Source organism: Neophocaena asiaeorientalis, unplaced genomic scaffold, assembly GCF_003031525.2.
Source record: "Neophocaena asiaeorientalis asiaeorientalis breed wild unplaced genomic scaffold, Neophocaena_asiaeorientalis_V1.1 scaffold239, whole genome shotgun sequence".
NCBI classification, from domain to species: domain Eukaryota; kingdom Metazoa; phylum Chordata; class Mammalia; order Artiodactyla; family Phocoenidae; genus Neophocaena; species Neophocaena asiaeorientalis.
Genome location: NW_020175103.1, coordinates 430,773 through 454,812, shown reverse-complemented (window position 1 = coordinate 454,812; position 24,040 = coordinate 430,773). Strand labels below are relative to the sequence as shown.

At 38.0% G+C, this 24,040-nt stretch overlaps 3 non-coding genes across 3 annotated transcripts; 1 reads left to right on the top strand and 2 right to left on the bottom strand.

Moving 5' to 3' along the window:
* Window positions 1-2,829: 2,829 nt before the first annotated feature.
* TRNAA-AGC (transfer RNA alanine (anticodon AGC)) lies at window positions 2,830-2,901 on the top strand. The gene has a single exon. It is a non-coding gene; the product is annotated as a tRNA-Ala (tRNA).
* Window positions 2,902-16,374: 13,473 nt separating this feature from the next.
* Window positions 16,375-16,446, bottom strand: TRNAA-AGC (transfer RNA alanine (anticodon AGC)). Its single transcript has one exon. It is a non-coding gene; the product is annotated as a tRNA-Ala (tRNA).
* Window positions 16,447-21,801: 5,355 nt separating this feature from the next.
* Window positions 21,802-21,873, bottom strand: TRNAA-CGC (transfer RNA alanine (anticodon CGC)). The gene has a single exon. It is a non-coding gene; the product is annotated as a tRNA-Ala (tRNA).
* Between the last annotated feature and the right edge of the window lie 2,167 nt (window positions 21,874-24,040).

Genomic DNA, 24,040 nt, shown 5'->3' with positions numbered 1-24,040 from the left:
AGAGGGAGCTGCAAGTTGGAGGGACAGAGGCAAGACTCCACCATTGGATTTGAGAGTATTTTAGGAGGGGGAATGCCAATAAAACGATCCAGATATCACTTCTCATTGCCTTGTCTGCCTAAGAACAAAATGGAAAAACAACAACAAACAAAAAACAAAAACAAAAAAAAACAGAAAGAGAAAAAAGAGAACTCCCACTTAAGTGTAGAAACACTAAATCAGGGGATTCAGGTCACATACAATTCTCTAGTACTCTGAAGATAAAAGCTTACCAAAAACTAGTTCATTTAATTTTCCTTTTCCCACATAAAAAGATTCTTGTTGAACTTTGATAGTGCATCTTGATGCTCTGTATTAGCCACTATACATCATATCTCAGGAAACAATAACGAATTGCTCTTTTCTTTTACTTCAAGGTTAATCATGATATCCTTGGTAAACACTTTACCGTGGAAGGGAAATCTCTTGTGGAGATAAACCCCAGGCAGAAACAGGAAGAGGAACCCCCCAGCGACTGAAATAACATATCTCTGAACACTGTTCTTGTGTTTGAAAACTTCATATTGAAGTATAACAAACATACAGAAAAAGTACACAAATTATACTTGGCAACTTTTCATACAGTGAACCCATTTGTGTAACCAACACCCAGATGAAGAAAGAGAACATTCCCAGTATCCCAGAAGCTCTACTCCTGTCCTGTTCTAGCCACTACCCACAAGACAGGAACTGACTTAATTTCTTATACCATACATTAGTTTGGGCAGTCTTAAAATTTCATACAAAAGGAATCATACACTCTGTTAGTTTCTTTCATCTAACAAGTTGATGTTTGTGATTTCCACCCCCTTACCCCTATTTGCTTTGGGTATATCAGAGGAGGTAGGACTCAGTTAAAAAAACAAAAACAAATTCCCCAGCCCAAATTCTCATCCTGATCATCAGCTCCCTCATCCACTTCTGTTGAGCAGAATCCCAGTGTTGGGTGTTTATTTACTGGACATGAGGACAGACTCAGTCTAGGAGAGTGTGAACAAGACAGTGGCTTAGAAAGTAAAAAGGACTCAAAAAAATGAGGGAGACATTTCAAACAGACATGGGAAGCCAGTTTGAAGGGACTCTCAGTGGCCAAATCTGGGACTATTTGTGCACCAAAGTAGTTAAGTATCATAATCAATTATAAAGCATCAAAAAACTAGAAATCCATACAAATGATTGTTTAGTAACATGCCAAGCACTGACTGTAAATATGGTGGAAGGACTGGAGTTGGAAAATCATTATTCTGTAACAATCGTAATAAAGATTTGCTCAGACTGTGCATGTTAAATCTTGGGGGAGATTTTGATGAGGAACAGGATATTTGCAGTCTGAAATCACTGTCCTAAAAAGCAGGGATCAAAAGGATCAAAATTAACCTCACCAGTGAGTGACAGAGAGTCCTTACCTGTCTCCAGGTATGATACTTTGAGAAGCACACAGCATTATCTACATAGTAATCCACTGGGGAATGCATAGTCTGAATCTAATCAGGAGAAAACATCAGTCAAAAACCAAAGTGAAAGACATTCTATTTTTAAAAATAAAAGAAAAAATACACTATTATTGAAATGGCACATTAATGTCATGGAAAAAAAAGAAAGGCTGAGGAAATGTCCCAGATTAAAGAAATCTAAAGGCATGTCATCTAAATACAATACCTGACACTAGACTAGATCCTGTACTCTAGGGGGTAATTGGTCAAATTGGAATGCAGACTGTAGATTAAATACAGCTATTTATTTAATGTTAAATTCACTGAAGTTCATGATCGTACAGTGGTTATGTAGTAAAGTATTTAAGGGTAAGTGAACATGATATACTGCAGCTTACTCTCACATGGGAGAGAGAGGGAGGACATGGGGTAAAATATTAACAATAGCTAAATCTGGGTAAAAGGTATATGGTTATTTGGGGTAATATTTTTATTTTTTTCAAAATTTTAATAAGTTTGAAATTCAGAGGGAGAAAAAGAGAGACTGCGCTGGACGTGCCGGAGAAATCAATGCATGTGAATTGGGCCCGGGCCAACTCTTTAAAGTATAGGAAGCTTCCCCGCTTCCCAAACCTTCCGAGGTACTAATAATTCTTCATAGCTCCCTGGTTCCCAAGGGATTGGTCGCGGAGAAACAGAAGCCAGTCCTGCCTTGCCTGCTCACCTTTTATCTAAATAACATCCCAGCCCAGCCCAGCCCACACTCGACTAGCTCCGCAAGGCAAGGGGACTCCAGGGTTTTGCCGGAGGTAAGTGTTGCTAAATTGGACGATCTGGGCGCCTACTGTCCAGGACATCGTGAGCTCGCTGGGATGTTCCCTGCCATCACCACGAAACACTCAGTGGATTTTTCTGGCTTCCGGAAATGGAGATGATTTGAGGGTCTTTGTTCCAAGGGAGTTGGTGCTGGACGCGGGAACTGGAGCTCTGCAGGCGCGGACCCGCTTTCACTCCACCTCTGCTCCCTTCCCAACGCCACCTCCTCAATGGGTACCCCGGCTGCCCAGCTACCTGAAGCCTTACATGTGGAAAGGGCAGGAATGGAGGGAGGCTGGAGACAGTGAGAGACAACAGATTGTCGAGACAACAGATTGCCTCTTTTCAGCCTCCTTCCTTTGGAGTCTCATTCTGTTGCTTTCTTATGAGGCCGCTGCTCAGTCTGTTTCGCAAATGGAGAATTTTACGCAAATGGAGAATTTTACATTCACGTTCCCTCTGCAATTTACTAAAACTTTGAGAAGCAAAGAAATAATGATTATAAATCACGAAAGGAATCCGAAGAAAATCAGTTGCAGTTGGGGGTGTAGCTCAGTGGTAGAGCGCGTGCTTAGCATGTACGAGGTCCCGGGTTCAATCCCCGGCACCTCCACCAGTTTTGAGAGGACGCATTTGTGATCAAACCACTTTTCCTTTCATCTCTCCCTTTAAACCTGGTGTCTTCTTTCATTCAATTTTCTGCCTACCTGTACTGCCTTTGTAGTACCCAGTTTCGCCCCGAGAGCGTTGTCACCACCAGAAATGTCCTAAATCCTACGTGACAAGCGTTTTTGAAAGATAATTGGCCTGATTTCCTTGGATACCAAGTTAAAAACAGAAAAGAAGAAAACAGAAAACAACAGACTCTCGGTTTCATTCACTTTCTTCTGAATTCTGAAGAGTTCTTAGAGCAAAAACCAAACTGGAAGTGGAATAGCAGAAAAATATCTTATGATTTCTTCCTTATGAGTGTCCGACCACCCCATACTTAGTTTTCCTAAATCACTAGATATGGAAGCAGTGGGCTCCAGTCATAACCACAAGGTTCTATGCACAGAGAAACAATAAAGCACTGTCTGTCATTGTACGTGATGCCTTCCAAGTCTAAACTGAATGATACAGAGTGAATGAAGACTGGCTGCTTCAGTGAATCCAGACCATTGCTGCTTTGCTGAGATAACTTATTGGGAGTGTGAGAGATCAAGCATCTAAATATCTCCTGTTCAAGAAAATTTCAATCAAAATAAATGACATGGGCTCATTTCAGAAATAAATCTGAGTGAACGACTACTTCCACTTTGCCAACACAAACAAGTATCCCACAATAACAATATGTCTTAACCAACCTAAAAATCAAAGCTGATTTGCTTAGGCCCACCTAGTCTGAAACACTGGTTTCATAATATGAGAGGGGAAAAAAATAAGTTGTCTCTTTTAAAGGTATTGATTTCTAGGAATTAGTTTTTATTCTGGAAAATAATTCTGTACAATATATATTTTTAGTAAGTTTTTATCATCTGTACCACCTATTTAAGTCACTTTAAGTGTATCTGTGGTCACAGAGATTTAATTTCTTCATGACAAGATAAGGATATCCACTATCGTTACTATTTTAATGCTATAATGGAGGTACTAATCAAGGAATTTAGCATGAAAAAGTAATTAGAGGTGTAGGTAGTGGATAGGAAGGGATAAAGCTCTCTCTATATATCTTGGTAGGGTAATATATCTAGAAGCTACTCCTCAGAACAGAAAAGCTACTACAAATGGACAATTTAGTAAAGAACCTGGTTGTAAAATTAATACACACACACACACACACACACACACACAGGTCTTCCTACATCCAGACTTTGGAGGTTTCTGGTTATTGATTCATTATTTTGAAAGCTGACAAATGAAGGAAAAGAATCAAGTACTTATACTACCTCTCATACAGAATGTATGTCAGGATAAACATACAGTTGATGAGGAAAATTTTTTTTCTTTAGAAGAATGACAGCTAATACATGCAGGAGGAACGATAAAATAGAGTCAACATTTTGCAACTGATATTGCTATAATGCATCCTGGTCACAATCATCAGTGGTTGCTACAACCATGAGGTGAAATTGGATGGGGGAGCTCTAGAACAGATGGAGCGGGCTGACATACCCGATCAATTCCTCTCTAAAAGTGAGACTGCTACACAACATGTGCCTCTTGACACAGTGAAATAGAACATGCCCGGGACCACCAATGAAATACTTTTATTAAAAAATTAGTGCTTTGTCTAGTCTAATAGATGGAACCATCTGTTTACAGTAAATATTGGGAATATAGGAATATATTTAATAACATCACAAAAATGCAATCAGTCAAATCCAGAATGTGGGACATTCTGGACAAACTGACCCTCAAGAAAGAAATGGCATGGAGGAAAAAGGGAGGTGGAACTGATACAGATTAAATGACATGTAAGGAGAATAATAGACAAATGCAACATATCTGGATCCTGATTCAAACAAAGTAATTGGAAAAAGAAACAATCAAATACATACTGAGGATTTGATTATATTAAGAAGTTTTATTATTTTTGCTGGTTGTGATGTTATTGTGGCAGTGTTAAAAAAGAAAGTTTATAACTATTAGTTGTACATGGGAAAATATTTATAGTTGAGATTAATATCTGGAACTTGATTTTTATTCCAGGAGGGGAAAAAAAAGCACAAAAAGAGACAAAGAAGAACAACAAAACTATGATAAATGCCAAAGTTGGGTGGTAAGTACATGGTTATTCATTATAGTATGATTCCTACTTTGTTTTAAAATGTCCAAAACAAAAAGCTAAAAATTTAATACTTTATATATATAATATGCTTTATATTGTATATTAAATATATTTAAATTCTTATTTTCATCAAAGAATGGCTTCTATTTCTTTTTTGTTTTTTCTTCTTTCTCTAGTTCCTTTAGGTGTAAAGTTAGATTGTTCATTTGAGATTTTTCTTGTTTCTTGAGGTAAGATTGTATTGCTATAAACTTCCCTCTTAGAACAGCTTTTACTACATCCCATAGATCTGGTGGTGGGTAGAGCTGACTTGCTCTGGTGGGCAGAGCTCAGTAAAACTTAAATCCGCTTGACTGCTGATGGGTGGGGCTGGGTTCCCTCCCTGTTGGTTGTTTGGCCTGAGGCAACCCAACAATGGAGACTACCTGGGCTCTTTGGTAGGGCTAATGGCAGACTCTGAGAGGGCTCAGGCCAAGGAGTCCTTCCCAGAACTTCTGCTGCCAGTATCCTTGTCCCCACGGTGAGCCACAGCCACCCCCCGCCTCTTCAGGAGAACCCCCAACACTAGCAGGCAGGTCTGGTTCAGTCTCCCCTGTGGTCACCGTTCCTTCCCCTGGGTCCCGATGCGCACACTACTTTGTGTGCCCTCCAGGAGTGGAGTCTCTGTTTCCCCCAGTTGTGTCGAAGTCCTGCAATCAAATCCCGCTAGCCTTCAAAGTCTGATTCTCTAGGAATTCCTCCTCCTGTTGCCGGACCCCCAGGTTGGGAAGCCTGACGTGGGGCTCAGATCCTTCACTCCAGTGGGTGGACTTCTGTGGTATAAGTGTTTTCCAGTCTGTGAGTCACCCACCCAGCAGTTATGGGATTTGATTTTACTGTGATTGCGCCCCTCCTACCGTCTCATTGTGGTTTCTCCTTTGTCTTTGGATGTGGGGTATCTTATTTGGTGAGTTCCAGTGTCTTCCTGTTGATGATTTTCCAGTAGCTAGTTGTGATTCTGGTGTTCTTACAAGAGGGAGTGAGAGCACGTCCTTCTACTCTGCCATCTTGGTTCCAATCTCGCAATCCTCCCTTTCTTGAGCAAGGATTAAATTAGCCTTTTACATGTTAAGATTGAGCAATCGTGATTTATTTAACATTTTGAATATAGAAGCTAAAAATAGGTATTGTGGGGTTACGAGGTTAGGAAACAGAAGCTGGTCTTTCAATAAAATAAAATTACAGTTAAAGTTATTGAACTTAGCATAGGGAAGGCCTACTTAAGACGCACAAAGAAACCACTACATAAATAAAAATATTGGTTCACTTGCCTTGGTCAAATTTAATATGACCTTTTGACAAACTGATAAACCAGGATAGACCATTTATATTTATATAAGCTACATATGATGAAAATTGTTATTAAAAATAAATAAGAAGCTTCTACAAATCAATTTCCAAAGGAAACCAATTAAAAATAAATAAAATAGTTTATTTTTTCTTATCTAATCAACAATTTGGATGAAGGTGGAACTTATGTAAGGCAGCCTTGATTGTTGAATATATTAACGTGCAGTGAAATTTGTAATTGGGTGTGTGTGGTGTCTGTGTTTCAATCTAAAATGAACTGCAAGTGCCAGTTATTTTGACTTAAAATATTTTGGACAAGAGAATTTAATATCTTGTCCCAAAACTCTCCCGTTAGCTAATAGGCACTTATTTTGAAGTCAAACTGATAAAATATAGTACCATTTATAGCTTTATACTTCAAGTTAGAAAGAAAGAATGGAAGGATGGAAGGAAGGAAGGAAGGGAGGAAGGAATTTCATGTTGTGTTTTTGCCAAAACAAAATTTTAAAAAATTTAAAGGACATTACAGGGACAATTAGCAAAGTCTGAATAAGGCCTGTATATTAGATAACAGTATGATATCAATGTTAATTTCTGATTTTGGTATTGTGGTTATATTAGAGAATATGATTATTAGGAAACATACACTGAAGTAGGTAGAGGTAAAGGATCATCATGTCTGCAACTCTCAATGATTTATATATATACATATATAATAAATTAAATGAGATTAAATATTCAGATCTGGGAAATTTGAATGATGATAAATAGGAATTCTTTGTCCTGTTCTTGCAACTTCTCTGTAAAGATAAAATTACTTTAAAAGTAATAGTTAAAAGAAAAGGTAAGAATAAAATATAACTTCAGATAATCAAATCTCTTAACAAAAGCCCATATTTGGTGAATGGCAGATCCAGGAAATGGATAGATACTTTATCACCTAAAACTCGATGCTCCTTTCTATTCTGTGCATGGTCAGTCACTTTATTGCCAGCCTTTTCTCTGCATTCATATATAGACAGATTTTGGTTTTTTACAATAACAGTTTGGTCCATTGAATGAATAGTGCTTTCTTTAGAGGGAAGAAAACATCTCTGAATTGAATTGAAAGCCACTTCACTTTTTAATCTATGCCCCAGTGCAGAATCTTAGGAGTTTTCTGTTGAGTTTGCACTGTAAGGAGACCAACTGAGTTCTTTGCTGAGTATGAGGAGACTACAAAGCTCCATTAAACCTCGTTACAAAGCTGCACTTGGGGTTCAAATAACCTTAGAAGAGCTGACCTCGAATTTCTCTTATTTTGGTAGTTAAGAACTTCCAATAAGAAACAGAATGGAGAGTTAAAATTTCCAAAGAGAACTCCCTGTTAGCACAAATACCTTCTCACTAAAACATTGGTGAATTCATCATCATTAGATAGAGAAAGAAAGGATAGGATTATGTATTATTGATCTAAAATTAAGGAAAAGGAATGGATGCATTTACTTTATTTCTGTCAAAGTTTTACTCTAAAACTGTCTTGGAAAAAAAGTCACTGTCAGCAATGCTTCCCCTGGAGTTGTAGAAATAGGTTCTTTCTCATTTGGGGGGATTTTCTCCCTAAAACTTGATGCCAGTTCCCTTTTATTATTTTTTACATTTATGTTTTCTGCACCTCTGGTTAAGTTGCTTAAAATCTACTCTTTTTCATTTTAAATCTATCTTCCAAAAAGAAAACAATATGCTCTGCCTCTCTTTCCTACATAATTCTTCCGCTTTTTTGCAACTCAAGTGTCCCCCTCTGTGACTTCCCAGATTAAACAGAATTTTTCATATATGTCCTCCTAAATCTCAGTCATTCTTTTTTGTAGCATTTATCATAGTCATGATATTATATTTCTGTCTGTGATTATGTAATTGATTTCTATCTCCTTCCTTCCCACTAAGCTCTTAACTCTTTGGAGGTAGAGACCAGACCTGTTCAGCTCACCTTTCCACATGCTGAATGAGTAGGCATACAATACATAATTTTTGGAATGAGGCGATGAAAGAATGTTTCATAGCTATCAGCTAAAATAGATAAAGGTAGATCTTCTGCTGCTTGGGGCCAGCTGTAAGGGTTGTTTGTCTGTACAGATCTTCTTTCAGAACTCATTTCAGTGATCTCACATCCAGAAATATAACTTCTTGAACCTGATATGCTGGCCCAGAGTCATGACACTGATGACCAGATGTTTGCCTCTAATGGCCCAATTTTAGTCAGCCTAGGAGAGGGAATAATAGTCCCATAAAAATCAACATCAAGAAGTAAAATATGCCCCTACAACCGCTATGTTTCCTTAATACCAATTTGTGATTTACTTTATTGGTTTATGAAAGTCAAGGATTTTTTTTTCAGTGGTTCATGGACACCTAAGAGCTTAAGGGGATCAGTGAACACCTTCAAAGAATATAAAAAATTTATCCATATGTCTGTTGGAGCATTTTTTCGTGGTGGTCATTGGCAAGTTTTCATCAGATAATCTAATGAGCTTATGTGCCATACAATTTTAAGAACTATTATTTTAAACCATACTGGATACTGTTTGACTTTATAAATAAGATTATTTGACATTTTAAACCATGACTTTGAACTGGAAAATATTAGGTTTAGACCCTAATTTGGTCATTTATTTCCTAGCTGTGATTTGGGCAAGCTACTTCATTTCTCTCCAATTCTCAGTTTTCTCATCTCTAAAATATGCATAATAATGCTTACTTTTGTGAGTGTTTTTAGGGATTTAAAGGTATGTGAGGAAACACAAAAATGCAACATAGTAAGTGTTCGATAAATTGCAGCCATTTTTCATCTATGTATAACTTAAGTAAGATTGCTTGGTGTTTGAGAAACCAGCAGAATATATTTTTAAATGATCTGAATAAAAAGTTTTCCAATTTTACTCTGGAAAGCTCTATTCATAATTGATATTGAACACCTAAGTAGTTAAATTCCAGTACAGTATAACCGTATGATAGACCATCAGTAGAGAGCCTGAGGGTGATTGAGAATGCAGGTGTATGAGAATGCAGGTGTAATTAGAAGAGGTTAAAAACAACCTCCAGCCACTGCGATTAAAGAAAATATCAGAGAAACGACTTTTAGGAGGGAAAACAGACACCTCATTAAGACCTGCTGGGATTCAAACCCAGGATTATCCTATTTACGTGACAGGCACTTTAGCCAACTTAGCCACAGAGCCTGCGGTTCGAAAGTTAAGGCCTCCTTTCTGTTCAAATCGTACTCAATTAGGTGAAAACCTGAGTTAATTAGAGTCACTGCTCACTTTCTTCTCGAATAAATCGACCTTGCAGAACAGACAGACCCGCGATGGAGACTCCTGGAACTTAAGACTCCCATCAAGCCTAGCAAAACGCATACACGCACTCACACCGTAACAGAGAAAATGTACTTAGAACAACCATGGAATGGGAAAGAGTAGATACGAGCTGAGTGCTCGTTGTGGAGGAGGGGACTTCTCTGAATGAGGCCAAAGAAGTTCTTATATTCCATCCGATTGTAGTAATTTAGAATCCTCAAGTAAGTGGATATTCTAAAAGTAGAGTGAAAAGCTTTAATAGCAGAATAGGTCAGTTAGAACTTCAATCAAATTAATGGCATTCCTGGTTGTTAGAAGAGGGCACACTTGTGCACTGAAAAACAAACAAAACGGAGACAAACAACCCAAAATTCCAGACACCTTCAGACTCTGCTAACAGCTGTCCGCTTGTGCTCTGCTTGGGGAAGTAGGAGATGGCCATTCAGGAGGCGGCTCGGTCAGAGTTCACTTAAAGGTTTTATGATTCAAATCCCAGGAGCCTTTGCCTGCCCGAGGCTGGGAAATGACCTCTGTTCCTGCAGCTCTTAGGAAGGTGCACAGATGGAAACCACAGCTCCCTAGGCTCTGGGAGGCATCGCAGATCGGGAAATTCCTCCTTTTCTATACTACCTTCTTATTGGTTCTTCAAAAGGATGTTCTTTAGTATTTTCCTCATGGGCCCTCAACTTGTAGAAGCTAAACAAACATTTACTGATTGTACAATTATGAAATTAAGAATCCATTCTTAAACTGTTAACACTTGCCTCCTGGTTTTCTGCCTGTAATTGGAATAAGGCTGGCGCTGAAAAGGGAGTGAGTTCATCAAATTAGCAGATGCCACAGCACATCCACCCAGCTTCTGCTGCCTGGTTAAAATACAAAATGCGAGGACTCCAAAATTCTTTATTTAACCAAGTAAAGGCTGAAAGGAGCTCTGGGCCTGATAAGACCTTTGAATCACAAAGTCTTTTTTAATTCCTTTCTTGGGTCAAATGGTCTGGCACTGAGATTTTCTATCCCATTCAGAATGTTTTTATAGTGAATATAAACTTATTTTCTTGCTAACCAGGATAGTCACTTTTTAATTTAATATATGCTAACAAACTTCTATGATAAGGCTCACGCTACTACTTCATTTACAGTTACTGTATATTTGGAAAATATACAGTTTGGAAAACAGCACCTTCAAAATAATAATGGACAAGGAATCATGGTGCTTCTGAATTCTAATTAGCTCAATTGTTTATGATCAGGACTGTATAAATTTCAGTTACAAAAGCACAATTGGGATGACAGCATTTTTGGCTAAGTATTGTTCAAGTATTGTCCAACAAGAGTGATATTACTGAGTACCTACTATGTGTCAGGGGCTGAAATTAGTTCTATGGATACAATTAGGTACCAGATGGCCAAAGATGATAGAAAATAGAACAAGGAACTTTAATAAAAATTTAATATGATAATAAAAGAAGCACAAGATGATAGATGAGCACCTAACAAGGGCTTGTAATACTCTGTACTATGAACACTGCCCAGTTCAATACATTTTTTGATGATTTCTCTTTAATGTATTTGATTTTTTATAGAAAAAGTATATTTTACATATATATATAATGTATAACTGTACAAGTAGTACTTGGAAACATCTCTAAAACTTTCATGTTAATCCCAGGTATTTAACCAAAATAGGAATCACTGCCAAGGTGGAATGAAATAAATCTGACCAAGACCCAACAGTAGGAAGGTCTGCAAGGCGCATGAAATAAAATTATCATGAGAGTAGAAAGAGGCAGAATCCATGGAACCTATTCCAATGAGGTCCTTCCGGAAATAGCCTTGCACTCAGGCAAACAATACGTATGAGAACTGAAAGAGCAAATAACATATGAGACCCCAGAACAATTTGATGCACAAGTGCTTGATTAATATTAGACCCAAAATAACTAAATGAGGGATATGAATATGGATAGTGGAACAGGGGATTTTTCATAACTGCAATGATTTCTCATTACCCTAATGAATGCTTCCTCTGTTGAGAATAGGGTGATTCAACATAATACTAGCTAGTAGATGTTATCAGTTGAATTTTGTCCCGCTAAAAATTCATATGTTGAAGTCCTAATCCCCACTACTTCAGAATGTGACTGTAGAAGTAGTTGAGAAAAAGGGTCATTACTAATGTAATTAGTTAAGACAAAGTCATCCTGGAGTAGGGCAGGCCTCTCTGGTACAATATGACAGCGGTTCTTGTAAATGGGGGAAATTTGGAAACAGACATATACACATGTGAACATGAAAGCGGAGATTGGGGAGGGGGATGCACTCATAAACCAAGGAATACCAAAGATGGTCAGCAAACCATCAGAAGCTACGGGAGAGGCATAAAAAGATTCTCCCCCATAATCCTCAGAAGGAACTACCCTGCCAACACCTTGATTTTGGATTTCTAGCCTCCAGAATCATGAGATGATAAACTTCTATGGTTTAAACCATGTAGTTTGTGTTATTTTGTTACAGTAGCCCTAGGCATCATCCTCTGAATATGAGCTAAGTTCTTTCCTAAATTTTGCCCCGAACTTAACTGAAGACAATTTATTTTAAAAAGCGTTGAGAACGATATTCAATTTTCTATGATAAACCATAATGGAAAACAATATATATAAAACAATATGTATATATATATACATTCTTATGTAATATATTTCTATATAGATATCTGAATCACTTTGCTGTACAGCAGTAATTAACAAAACATTGTAAATCAACTGTATTTCAATAAAAAATAAAATAAAAAGAGAACTAATGAATAAGGGGTGATGGGTGGTAAGTGTGAGAAGGGCTCAAGTACACTAACTAAAAAGCTGAACAAAAATTACTATAAATTTTTTATAGATATACATACATGTAGTAAAAGATTAAAATGCAGATTGGAAAGATACTAATGGACTTCAGGATGGTGGTTAGTTTTATGGAGAGAGGAAGGGGAATGGGAAATGAGGGGTGATGCTTCAGCCATACTTCTAAATTATTTCCTTAGGGAAAAAAGAAGATCTGGGTAAAGGGTACATGACATCTATTATAATATTCTCTGTATTTATGCTTTACTATTTCATAATTACTTTTAAGTTCAATAAAATAAAATATATTTGCATAAACTTTCACATTATTGTATTAGAAAAATAACAAAAGTAAAAGTAAAGATTAGTGCACTTGCAAAGCCCCAAGTATTCACATATTTGCTTTACATGCAGTAGAGCCTCTTCCCTTAACAGATATTGCCAGAATTTCTATAGTTTCTAGAAAATAACAAAGAGCAGAGAAATAATCTTTGCCATTAAGTAGCTAAAATGTTAGCTGACAAAACAAAATGTATCTATGGGTAATGATACTGTAGCTTTACCTAGGCCACATGGAAATGGGCTTTCCCTGAAGCACAGTGACATAAGTAAAGGCAAGCCTTCCAACATTTTATGTCAAACATACCAGAAAGCTAATACAAGGGGAAAAAATAAAGGCAATGACTTGGAATAACAATCTAAAGTTTCCTCACTTTGTGAAACAACCATTCAAAATAACTTAGAATTTACCCTAAAAGAAAAGTTCGGGGGAAAAAAGTAGTAGGACCATTTAAGGATTAAGCACAGGAAGTTCTATGTGAGCAAATTAGTTCTCCCCTGTATAACTTTTTTCTGTCTCTTCAGTTTATTTTCATTTTTAACTTTTATTGGTGAATAGCTTATTTAGAATACCAAAAGATATGAATATTGCATTTTTATGCACCTAGCACATTTGTTACTTTGTTCATTACTAGAAAGTTAATCCTTTTTTTGTCATTTGGTAGCAACTGTGAAATAGCTATTCCAACCCCCTTATCCAACCCTCCTCTCCTTTGATCACCTCACACTATATGAATTCAAAAAATGATCATCAGATTGCCTTCCCTGAATGTTTAAAATCTCCCAGATTTACAACATTTTCCTGAGGTCCTGTTGTCTAGAATGCACTCGGTGCTTTGTGACCACCTAGAGGGGTGGGATAGGGATGGCGAGAGGGAAGGGATATGGGGATATATGTATACGTATAGCTGATTCACTTTGTTATACAGCAGAAACTAACACAACAATGTAGTGCAATTATACTCCAATAAAGATGTTTAAAAAAAAACAAGCCTTCCATTATAAAGTCTTAGCCCCAAGTTATCAGTATCAACTCCCCTTTTTCATGAGGAAATTTTATTTCAGAAAATGTAGTGTCTTTCCTGCTTCAAGTCTAGGTCAGAGCCATCTCAAACCACTGATAGATATCCCCAAATTTAAATTTTGGGGTGGGGGAAGCTTAGAGTATATTTGTTCTGTCCTGGAAGGCACTGAATTATTAAGTGATCTACTTTCTTCCCAGTGACCAGCTTTGCAAACACAGGGATCTTAGGAAGTAACAGTTTTCATTTCACAGTCCTTGAACAACTGTGGTAAGATAAAGAGAGAGAGAGGTGTTTCTATTTACTTAGCAGAATGGTATGTGAAATTAAGTTATATCCCATGGATCACCCCTGTCTGCCCTTGACTTGGCCAGTCTGGGGGCTGCTCCTGTATCTGTGACTACCTCAGTCACCAGTGGTGTTTCTAGATAAGCTTAGACTAACTGAGAAAGGGATAAGTCTGCAGGTATACCTCTCTTATGCCTCCTCCCACCTTTGTGGATATTTGAGATAATTTAAATAGAGAATTTCTAGACCAGTGGTTCTCAACCTTAGCTGCATATTCAAATCACCTAGGGGGATTTTTAAAATGCTAGTGTCCATTCCACACTCCAGACAAATTAAACTAGAATCTCTCAGAGTGGGATCCAGGCATCAGAAAATTTTAGAGCTCTCCAGGTGACTCCAACGTGCAGCCAAGTTGTAGAACCACCGCTTCAATTTTAAAGAAATTTGTGGGCTCAGGGAAACTGTATTGATTTCATCTTTCCCTCCCATCACCCAGTACACACTTTACCTACCAGATAAAATAATTTAGTTAGGACACTGTTCTTGGATTGCACGTAAAACTTTTTTATTGGTTAAATTAAGGTGAGTCTTTTCATGTGGTTTGGAATAGAGAAATCTTAAAAACAATCTTTGATGAAGTTGATCATAGTCTGGTGACATGATGTGACAAAAAAATCAGGTGGTTAAGTCATAATTACAACTCAAAACTGGTTCCTAGGTAGAACTGTTGGTATCTCACCACTGCTAGACTTGAGTGTGGGTAATACGGCATATTGAAAATGGGAGGAACAAGAAAGGATAAAGTCTGTGAACTATTTCCTCATGAACCACTCAGCTGGTAGATGCTATGGCTACTATTTTAAGTTTGTTCAAAGTGTTCTAATATCTTTAGAGCTACACCAGAGTTAAACTATTGTAGGTCTGTAATAAATATTGGCAAGACCAATTGTTCAGTACATGACAGCACAGGACGATTTAGCTAATAGAATGCAAGCTTCAGCGCACCACACTTTCAAAGGCCCATTTTAAGACCCATACTTTAATTTTGTGGTTTTTCTTAGTCAAGAGGCACAAGCACTAGATCCACCCATGAATGACAGACCAAATCATTAAAGAGTCCAACATAAAGGATCGCAGCCATTATTATTTTTTTAACACTGGGCTCTTGTACCTCTAAGAATTTGGTACATTCCATCCCCTAAGGTTCAGGAGCCCTTAACTACAGCCAGGCAAGGGACGCCTGGAGCTGCTGGAGGCCTTGCTGAGAAATAAACGGAACAACAAAAAACTGTTTTCTAAATTTCCTTCCCTTGCTAATGTGACAAGGTGTCACAAATTGGAAGTTGAGACAAAAGCACCAAGATACAGGAGATGCTGCATTCCAAAGGGGAATAGCACTTCAACAAAACACACAAAGGAGCTAGCCAAAGAAAGTCCTTACCCACATGAGTGGTGTAAAAGGGCTAGGTTTAGAAAGAGAAGTGGATTTTTGGAGAGAATTAAAGTCAGTAACTTTAGAATCAGTGAGGCAAATTCAGAGATTACAAAAGAGATCAGTATAGAAGGAATCAAATCCACAGCGATGTGGACGCTGCGAGCTCTGGCAAAACGCACTGAGGGGGAAACATGTCTGCGTCGAAATGTTTCTACTTCACTCCTTTGTGCTCGATTTCTGAGAGAACTGTCACGTTTTAAGAAGCGAAATTTACCCAATACTTTCACAGCCTCCGGCCTGGGAAGAGTGTATTTTCTTTCTAGGGGAGCTTCCCGTGAAATCCATCTTTCTTATTGAGCCTCAGAGTATGAAACCTGAGACAGAAGCTCAGCCTTACCGTCCCATCTCCCGTTCGAAACCCCGCAGCAAAGTTAAGTGAAAATACTAATCCGTTCGCAAATCTTCCGTTTAGAGTTTACATGAATAACTGTCATTTTGTTTTTTCATGGAACAGGGACTAAAGTCACTCTTGATTTCACTTTGTGGAAGACCATCTCTAATCCCTGCTGAGGATGGAAAGGAATAAAATTTTTAAACGGAAAGGTTACTAGCATAACCCGAGCAAACTGTTAAGTACCTGGAGGCAAGATGGTTAATCTTCAGATTCTACAGGAATGGGCTGTGATCGTAAGGCAGAAGAGAATTGTTTCCGGAGCTAGGAAACAAAAGGTTGGAGATGCTGGGGATCGAACCCGGGACCTCATGCATGCTAAGCATGCGCTCTACCACTGAGCTACATCCCCATCGCGCTTGAAAGCTGTTTTCTAAACTACCTTCATGAAATAAAACACATTTACATTTTAAAACAAAATTATTTTGTTCTTTTCTAAACGATACAATTCTCACCTTCTATTTTATAGAACTCTGTTACCAAGGAATTCCTATTAACCTGTATCTTGCAGACATTCAGTGACTGATGAGAATACACTGATCTCGGAAATCTGAGTAGGAATCTCACAGACCCTCCTTTTCTGAGTGCTTGTCTCGTTTGCCGAAAGATATGTGGAACAAAGGAAAATTCCTTACAGGAAGGATAAAAAAAATACTTTGCCAATGACTGTCTTTAATTATGAAACCTACCAACCCATTCCCCTCCCCAATTCTGCACCCTAGTCCCGGACTCCAGAAACCGCTATGTAACTATTAGAAAACAAGGAGCCAATGAAGGTATTTCTGTTAGAAAAATAAATTCCTTCCACTCTTAGCAACTGGGAGGGCTAAAGGGTAAAGATGTTGGATTGCTTCCTAAGGCCTCTGATCCTCATTTTATCCAAAGAATACAAATCAAATCCAAGGAATACGAATCCTCGGATCTTGTTCTGATTCTTTGGAAAGAAAAGCCAGGAAGAAAGAAACGTGTTACTTTTAAGATTGAGGCAAAACCTCTGCTTCCGGGTTGCTTTATTTTTTCTGCAGAGGGAGTGGTCCTTTGGAATTCAGATCACTCTCAACAAGGGTCTCAACAAATCAAGAAGGTTTTATCCCTGCCTAGTTCTGGGAAGTCCCCGGATATAGTAACCTGTGAGCAAACCTGGAAGAATGAATAAGAATGTCAAATAGAAAGGAAACGAAAACTGAGGATACAACATGCGTACAGGAGTGGAACTGTATGTAGTTCAGAACGGTGTGAGTTGGGAGGTGCAAGGTGGAGATGAAGGCAGAGAAATCAGCTTGACCAAGATGACACCTGCATTTCTCATCTTTTCACCTTGCTAAGAGAACCTAAATTTTATTCATGTAGTAGAGGTGGTGGTCCCAGACAGTTTACATAAAACATGAGTCATCTAAAATAATTATGGTTTTTCCATTTCTTTTTGCCAGGGACTCTTTTAATGGTAGATCCATGACCCTCTGGTGGATAAGTTACACTAGGCAATCAGCCTAAAATCTTCGGAATTTTTTCAGGATAAAAAGAAAAACATGTGAGGAGAGCCACACATCTTAATTTAACATTGCTATTTGATTTTCAAATAGTAGTCTGCAAGCTTGAGAGAAACATAAAAATTGTATATTTTTTGTAAATAATGATTATTCCTTTAAGAGAAATGTTAAAAAGGCTTGCTGTGAATATTAGTTATCTATTGCTGAATAATACTCCAAAATGTACACGGTTAAAAAAAATGATATTTATTATCTCAGATTCTGTGGGTCAGGAACTCCAGTGTGGCTTGGCTGGGTAATTCTGGCACCAGGTGTCTCTTGAAGTTGAACTCAGGGTGTCTACTGTGCATGCAGTGCTCTGAAGGTTGGACTGCATCTGGAGGATCTGCTTCCAAGATGGCTCATTCACATGTGGGTAGGAAGCCTCAGCTCCCCCTCATGTCTTGGTGACTGACTCAAGTGGGAGAAGACTGCACAAGGGTGTGATGACCAGGAGGTAAGGATCATAGGGGGTCTTCTTGAAGGTTAGCTAAGACACTGTGTTATCCTTAATTGTATATCAGTACTTATTACAATACCCAGTGTAAGTAAATATTTGAATCATTTTTAAAATGTAAATGAGTGGATGGATAGAGAGATGGATGTTTGCATAAATGAATAAACAGGAGAATATTTTCAGTGGCTACTTAGGAAATTTTAAAAGTGAGAAATCATGAAATTTGGCTTCAATCCTCTCAATTCCATTCAAAGAAATGGAAAATGTATAAAAATGTATAACTTATCAAAGCTAACATAAAAAGTTATAGAAAATCTGATTTAATATATTGCCATTTAAAAAACTGAATCGAGAATTGAAGCAAAATTTCCATAAAATTTGATTTCCAGTCTGAGATCAATTTACTGGCATGTTCTATGAAATCGTAAAGGAAGCATTAACCTCTGTGTTGTACAAAATATTCTGAAAAACTATAAATTATTTTAGGAGATTAGTATAATACTGATACCAAAACCCAGTGGAGAAAATACAAGAAGGAAAAATTATAGGACCATTTCACTATAAGTACAGAGACAAAAACGTATAAAAAACTAGCAAACAGACTTCCAGTTTCTGGTTCCATATATAAGGGGCTGGGAAGTCACCACTCCATTCTTCAAGAAGGAAAAAGCTGAGCAGACTGAAAAATCAACACGTCTTCCTGAATCTATAAGAGAGGTGTGGACACAGGGCAAACGGCTGCCCCCAAGAATGGAGAGATAGACAGGTGAATAAAGGGAGTGATGACTTACCTGAGCAGTGACTCACAAGTGGAAACCACAGGAAGAACCAAAACCTGAACTGTAATTGATAAATTGCTTAAGGATCCATGTAAGCAAGTCTGATAGTTAAAAACTCCAGGGACCCTGAGTCATGGCCAGGGCAGGGCGGAGGTGGCATCCCCACACTTCTGTGAGTTTTACCCCTAGGAGTTTGACCAGATTCTCACATTAAATATGCAAATATTGGGGGGAAATTCCTTCATGCTTCCAGCAGAGTGGGGAGAAGAGGAACCAAGTTGAAATATGCCAGAGCACTCTGTTGTTCTTAACAAGGCCTGCCTACTAAAGAATCGATTTAACCAGACCCTAACTTGCTGGGGTTTTGTCAGAGCCTAATTGTCCTGAAGGAAGGGAAATACTCAGTTCCAGCTGGCTCTAGGCTTTCACATGAGAGAGGGAAAAACCCAGCTCCAGCATACTCTAGCTATGTTGTCCCACCTAAGTCGGGGCATTTGCGGGGGCGGGGGGTACAACTGAGAAACAGTTGTGAAGTTCACGACCCAGAGGTAAAAGATCATTAAAAGACTGAGACCTAATCATTGGACTAGAGAAAGCTTCTCCTCCCCCAACATCTCACCACTACATTACTAAAGTCCTATATATCCTTTTATCAAGTAAACCATGTCAGGCTATACAGAAAAAATTACACAACATATCAAATGGCAAAAAACAGTTTGAAAAGGCAGAGCCAGAAGAGAACCAGACATTGCAGCGATGTTGGAATTATTAGACCAGAAATTTAAAACAACTATGACTAATATGCTAAAGGATCTAATGAATAAAGTAGATAGTATGCAAGAACAGATAGGCAATGTAAGGAGAAAGATGAAAATCCTAAAATAAACAACGGAAAAAGAAATGTGAAAGATTAAAAACACAGTAATAGAAGGAAGAATGCCTTTGTTAGGTTTATTAGTAGAGTGGACATAAGTAAGGAAAGACTCTGAACTTGAGGCTATATCAATAGAAACCTCCAAAACTGAAAAACAAAGAAAACAAAGGCTAGGGAAAAAAAAAGAACAGAATACCCAAGGACTCTAGGACAAGCACAAAAAATATAACATATGTGTAATGGGAATACCAGAAGGAAAAGAAAGAGGGAAAGGAGCAGAATATTTGAAATAATAATGACTGAGAATTTCTCCAAACTAATGTCAGACAGCAAACCACAGATCTAGGAAGTTCAGAGAGTGCCAAGAAGGATAAATGAAAAAAGAAACAAACAGAAAACTATATATAAGCATATCATTTTCAAACTACAGAAGATCAAATAGAAAGAAATTACTCCTGAAAGAAGTCAGAGGAAAAACAAAACAAAACATCTAGCCTATAGAGGAACCAAGGTAAGAATTACATTTCACTTCTACTAAGAAACCATGAAAACAAGAATAGATTAGAGTGAAATATTTAAAGTGTTGAGAGAAAAAACCACAGCCTAGAATTCTGTACCCTGCAAAATTTTCAAAAGTGAGGGAGAAATAAAAACTTTCTCAAACAAAAACGGAGGGAATGTGTTCCCTGTAGACCAGTCTTGCAAGACATGTTAAATGAAGTTTTTTAGAGACAAGGAAAATAATATAGGTCAGAAATTCAAATCTTCATAAGGAAAGGAAGAATATCAAAGAAGGATATGGGAAGGTAAATAAAAACTTTTATTTTCCTTAGTTGATCTCACAGATAACGGTTTGTTCAAAATTATAATAGCAACAATGTATTTGATTATATGGTTATACAAATATTGTATATATACTTATGTATGCTTATATATAACTGAAATAAATGATAGCAATGATACAATAGCTAGGAGGGAGGAAAAGTAGGATTTTTTTTATTACAAGGGTATTTACACTACCTGTGAAGAAGTGTAGGGTTATTGGAAGGTGAACTTGGACTAATTGTAAATGTATACCACAAACTCTAGAGGGACCACTAAAAAAAGTTAAAGAATTATAACTGATAAGCTAAGAAAGGAGAAAAAAAAAGGTTTTTGTGGTTCCTCAAAAAATTAAAAATAGAGCTACCATATGATGCAGCAATTTCACACCTGGGTATACATTATTAATATTGTGATTTATAATAAGAAATGTATATTTGGCCTTCAGACCTGCTGCTGGCACAGAGCTCCTAAAATCCTTAGAATTTCCTAAGTGAAGAGAGAGACAAAGGTGTTTTTGTTATGTTAATGAGGTGAGCTTTGGCCTGCTTCTAGAGTTAGGGGCTGGTTGCTAGGAGAACAGTCAAGCTATTAAGGGTGCCTTCCATTTCCACAGGCTATTCCTAACCTTTACTACATTTCCAGACCTCCTGTACTGGACTGTGACCAGTTTTTCTGCACAGAAACGTTGAGCAATGCCAAAGACACAGTGAGAAATAAAATGGTAACTAGGTTAGTAACTATGCATAAAGAAATTCCTCTATGGTTATAGGGTGTACCCTTGAATACTGATGTGCAACTACCACATCAATACTAAACACATGCTACCTTCTCCTCCCCTTAAAAAAAATTACTGAGATATTTTATTTTTACTGATTATTTTCCAGTGGATAGTGGGAATGGATAGGACCTCCTTTAATTGAGCTAAATAAATCTTTGATACGCAGCTGTATTCCCTTTTCCTGGGTGCATTCATAGGATGAATTTACTTGTGAATTGTCCCTCTGGCTTTGTACTACTCACTGCGTAATAAGACACCCCAAGGAAGTTTCCAGGAAGCAGGGGAAATGGCGGTGTTTATTTAACAAAACGGAAGAGAAATAAGCACATAGATGGAAAATAGCTCGATTTAAAGGGAATGATAATGGGAGAAAAATGAGAAAGAGCTAGAATATTTTATTTAATAATGTAAGGCCAAAGGCTGAAAACGAGAACGAAGGCTGACAACGAAAACGAGAGGACCTACTGGAGATGCCGGGGATCGAACCCGGGGCCTCATACATGCGAAGCATGCGCTCTACCACTGAGCTACATCCCCTGCTGGCGGCCAGTTACTGGGCAGCATTCCTGTCCCTTTAAAATCTCAAAGCGTTGTGCACAATTTGGGGTTTTTTGTTTCCAACTAGAGAGTAGCCGTCATTGAAGACGAATTACATCTAAAGCCTCTTTCGGATTATATCCAAGTAGCCCCCTTCCGAGACCCGTCGACAACATCCAACTCGTATTGTTACTGAGAACAGAGCCCAATTTTAGTAGCTTCAGCACAATTATTATTTTAGTCGTTTCAGCACAATTGTTTTTTCTCCCGTCAGTCAAATCAAACCCCCGGTGGAAAGAACTGAGGGATTTTTCAGGACCCTTTGAAAAATGGTCTACGAGCCAAAACAAAGGCTCATGGAAAATGCGGCCCAATTTTTTTGCAGCAGAGTAAGTTGAATGGTCAAATGAATCTTTGGAGCTGCGTCTTCCAACTTGATCCCGCTTGGAGGAAAAAAAAAAAAAAGAAAATTGTCCAGATAGATGAAATGTGAAAATCCTGCCTTCATATTTGTCCCCAGAGGCAACGGCTTGTCCCACAGAGGCCTTCGAGTCCACCTGACCACAGATAACCGGAGTGGTTATCTGTGAACTTTGGCTTCATGAAGAATCTTAGATTTAAAGAAGCCCGCATTCCTTTGTTTCCCCCTTTCCTTTATCCAGTGGCCAGCTTCTCGTTCCGCAGCCTACTTTACCCCGTGGAAGAACGAACGTGGACAAGACCTCCTAAACCAGCATCCGGGTCCGGAGCGCTTCTGCACCCGCAGCCCCGCTGCACTACTACAATCTACTGAAAAGGCTTTTCTGACCCCAGACCCAGCTGCAGTGATTTTTGTCTCTCACTTCAGAAGTCATACAGCAGAGAACAGAAGCTCTTCAAAAGTGAAAATGGCAACACCAAAGGCACGATTCATGATGATAAATTGGACTTCATTAAAATTAAAAATTACTGCTGCTCTGAGAAAGACACTGTTAAGACATGGGCTGGGAGAAAATATTTGCAAAACACGAATCTGATAAAGGGATGGTATCTAAAATATACAACGAACTCTTAAAACTCAACAAGAAAATGAAAAGCCGATTACAAATCAGGCAACGTATCTGAACAGATACCTCATTAAAGAAGAAACATAGATGGCAGATAACCATATAAAATGATGCTCCACATCGTACGTCATCAGGGAATTGTAAATTAAAGCAACAATGAGATACTACTACACACCTATTGGAATAGCCAAAATTCAGAACACTGACAATACCAAATGCTAGGGAGTTGTACGAACCCTACTCCATTAGTTTCCCTCAGATATTTACCTACCCACAGTTTTCTGCCCTCAAAAGCCTTTAAAACCCTTTTCATTTATCTCATCACTTCTCTACAAATTTATTTTTCTTTCCTAAGACACTATATAAGCTCAGGGCTAACTACCCCTTTGAGTCATTTATCATTGAATCCTCCCATGTGTATGCATGATGCATGCATTAATAAACTTTTGTTTCTCTGTTGTTAATCTGTTTTTTGTCGCTTTAATTTGCACAGTTCCAATCAACAAAGTTAAGACAGGTAGAGGAAAAGATGTTTTTTCCCCTCTTCTACACTACTTTATCATCCTAAATCCCAAATTGAGAATATTGAAGAGCCAACAGCCAACCAATGAGGGAAAATACACAATGTGCCTTTATTGTTTAAGCCACTGAGATTTTGTGGATGTTTTCTTTTACATCATGATCAAGCCTATGCTGAGTGACACGGGGAAATTATGCCTTTTGTTATATGAATAGCAATTCTATTTTCCCAGTCTGAATTTTTCATTGACTTTGCTTGTGTATTTTTACTTTGTTTTACAGGAGGTTTTGTTTTGTTCTGTTTTACTCTATTATTATTCAAATAATACATATTTATTGCAGAAAATTTGGAAAGTAAGAAAAGGATAAAACTACTAAACAAACTCTACCTATACTCTTACCACTCTTTCAGAAGCTCTCTTGAAATCAAATTTGTTAAAATTTTCCTTTAAATAATTTTGGATTTTTTTTTTTTTTTTTTTTTTTTTTTTGGTACGCGGGCCTCTCACCGCTGCGGCCTCTCCCGCCACGGAGCACAGGCTCCGGACGCGCAGGCTCAGCAGCCATGGCTCACAGGCCCAGCTGCTCTGTGGCATGTGGGA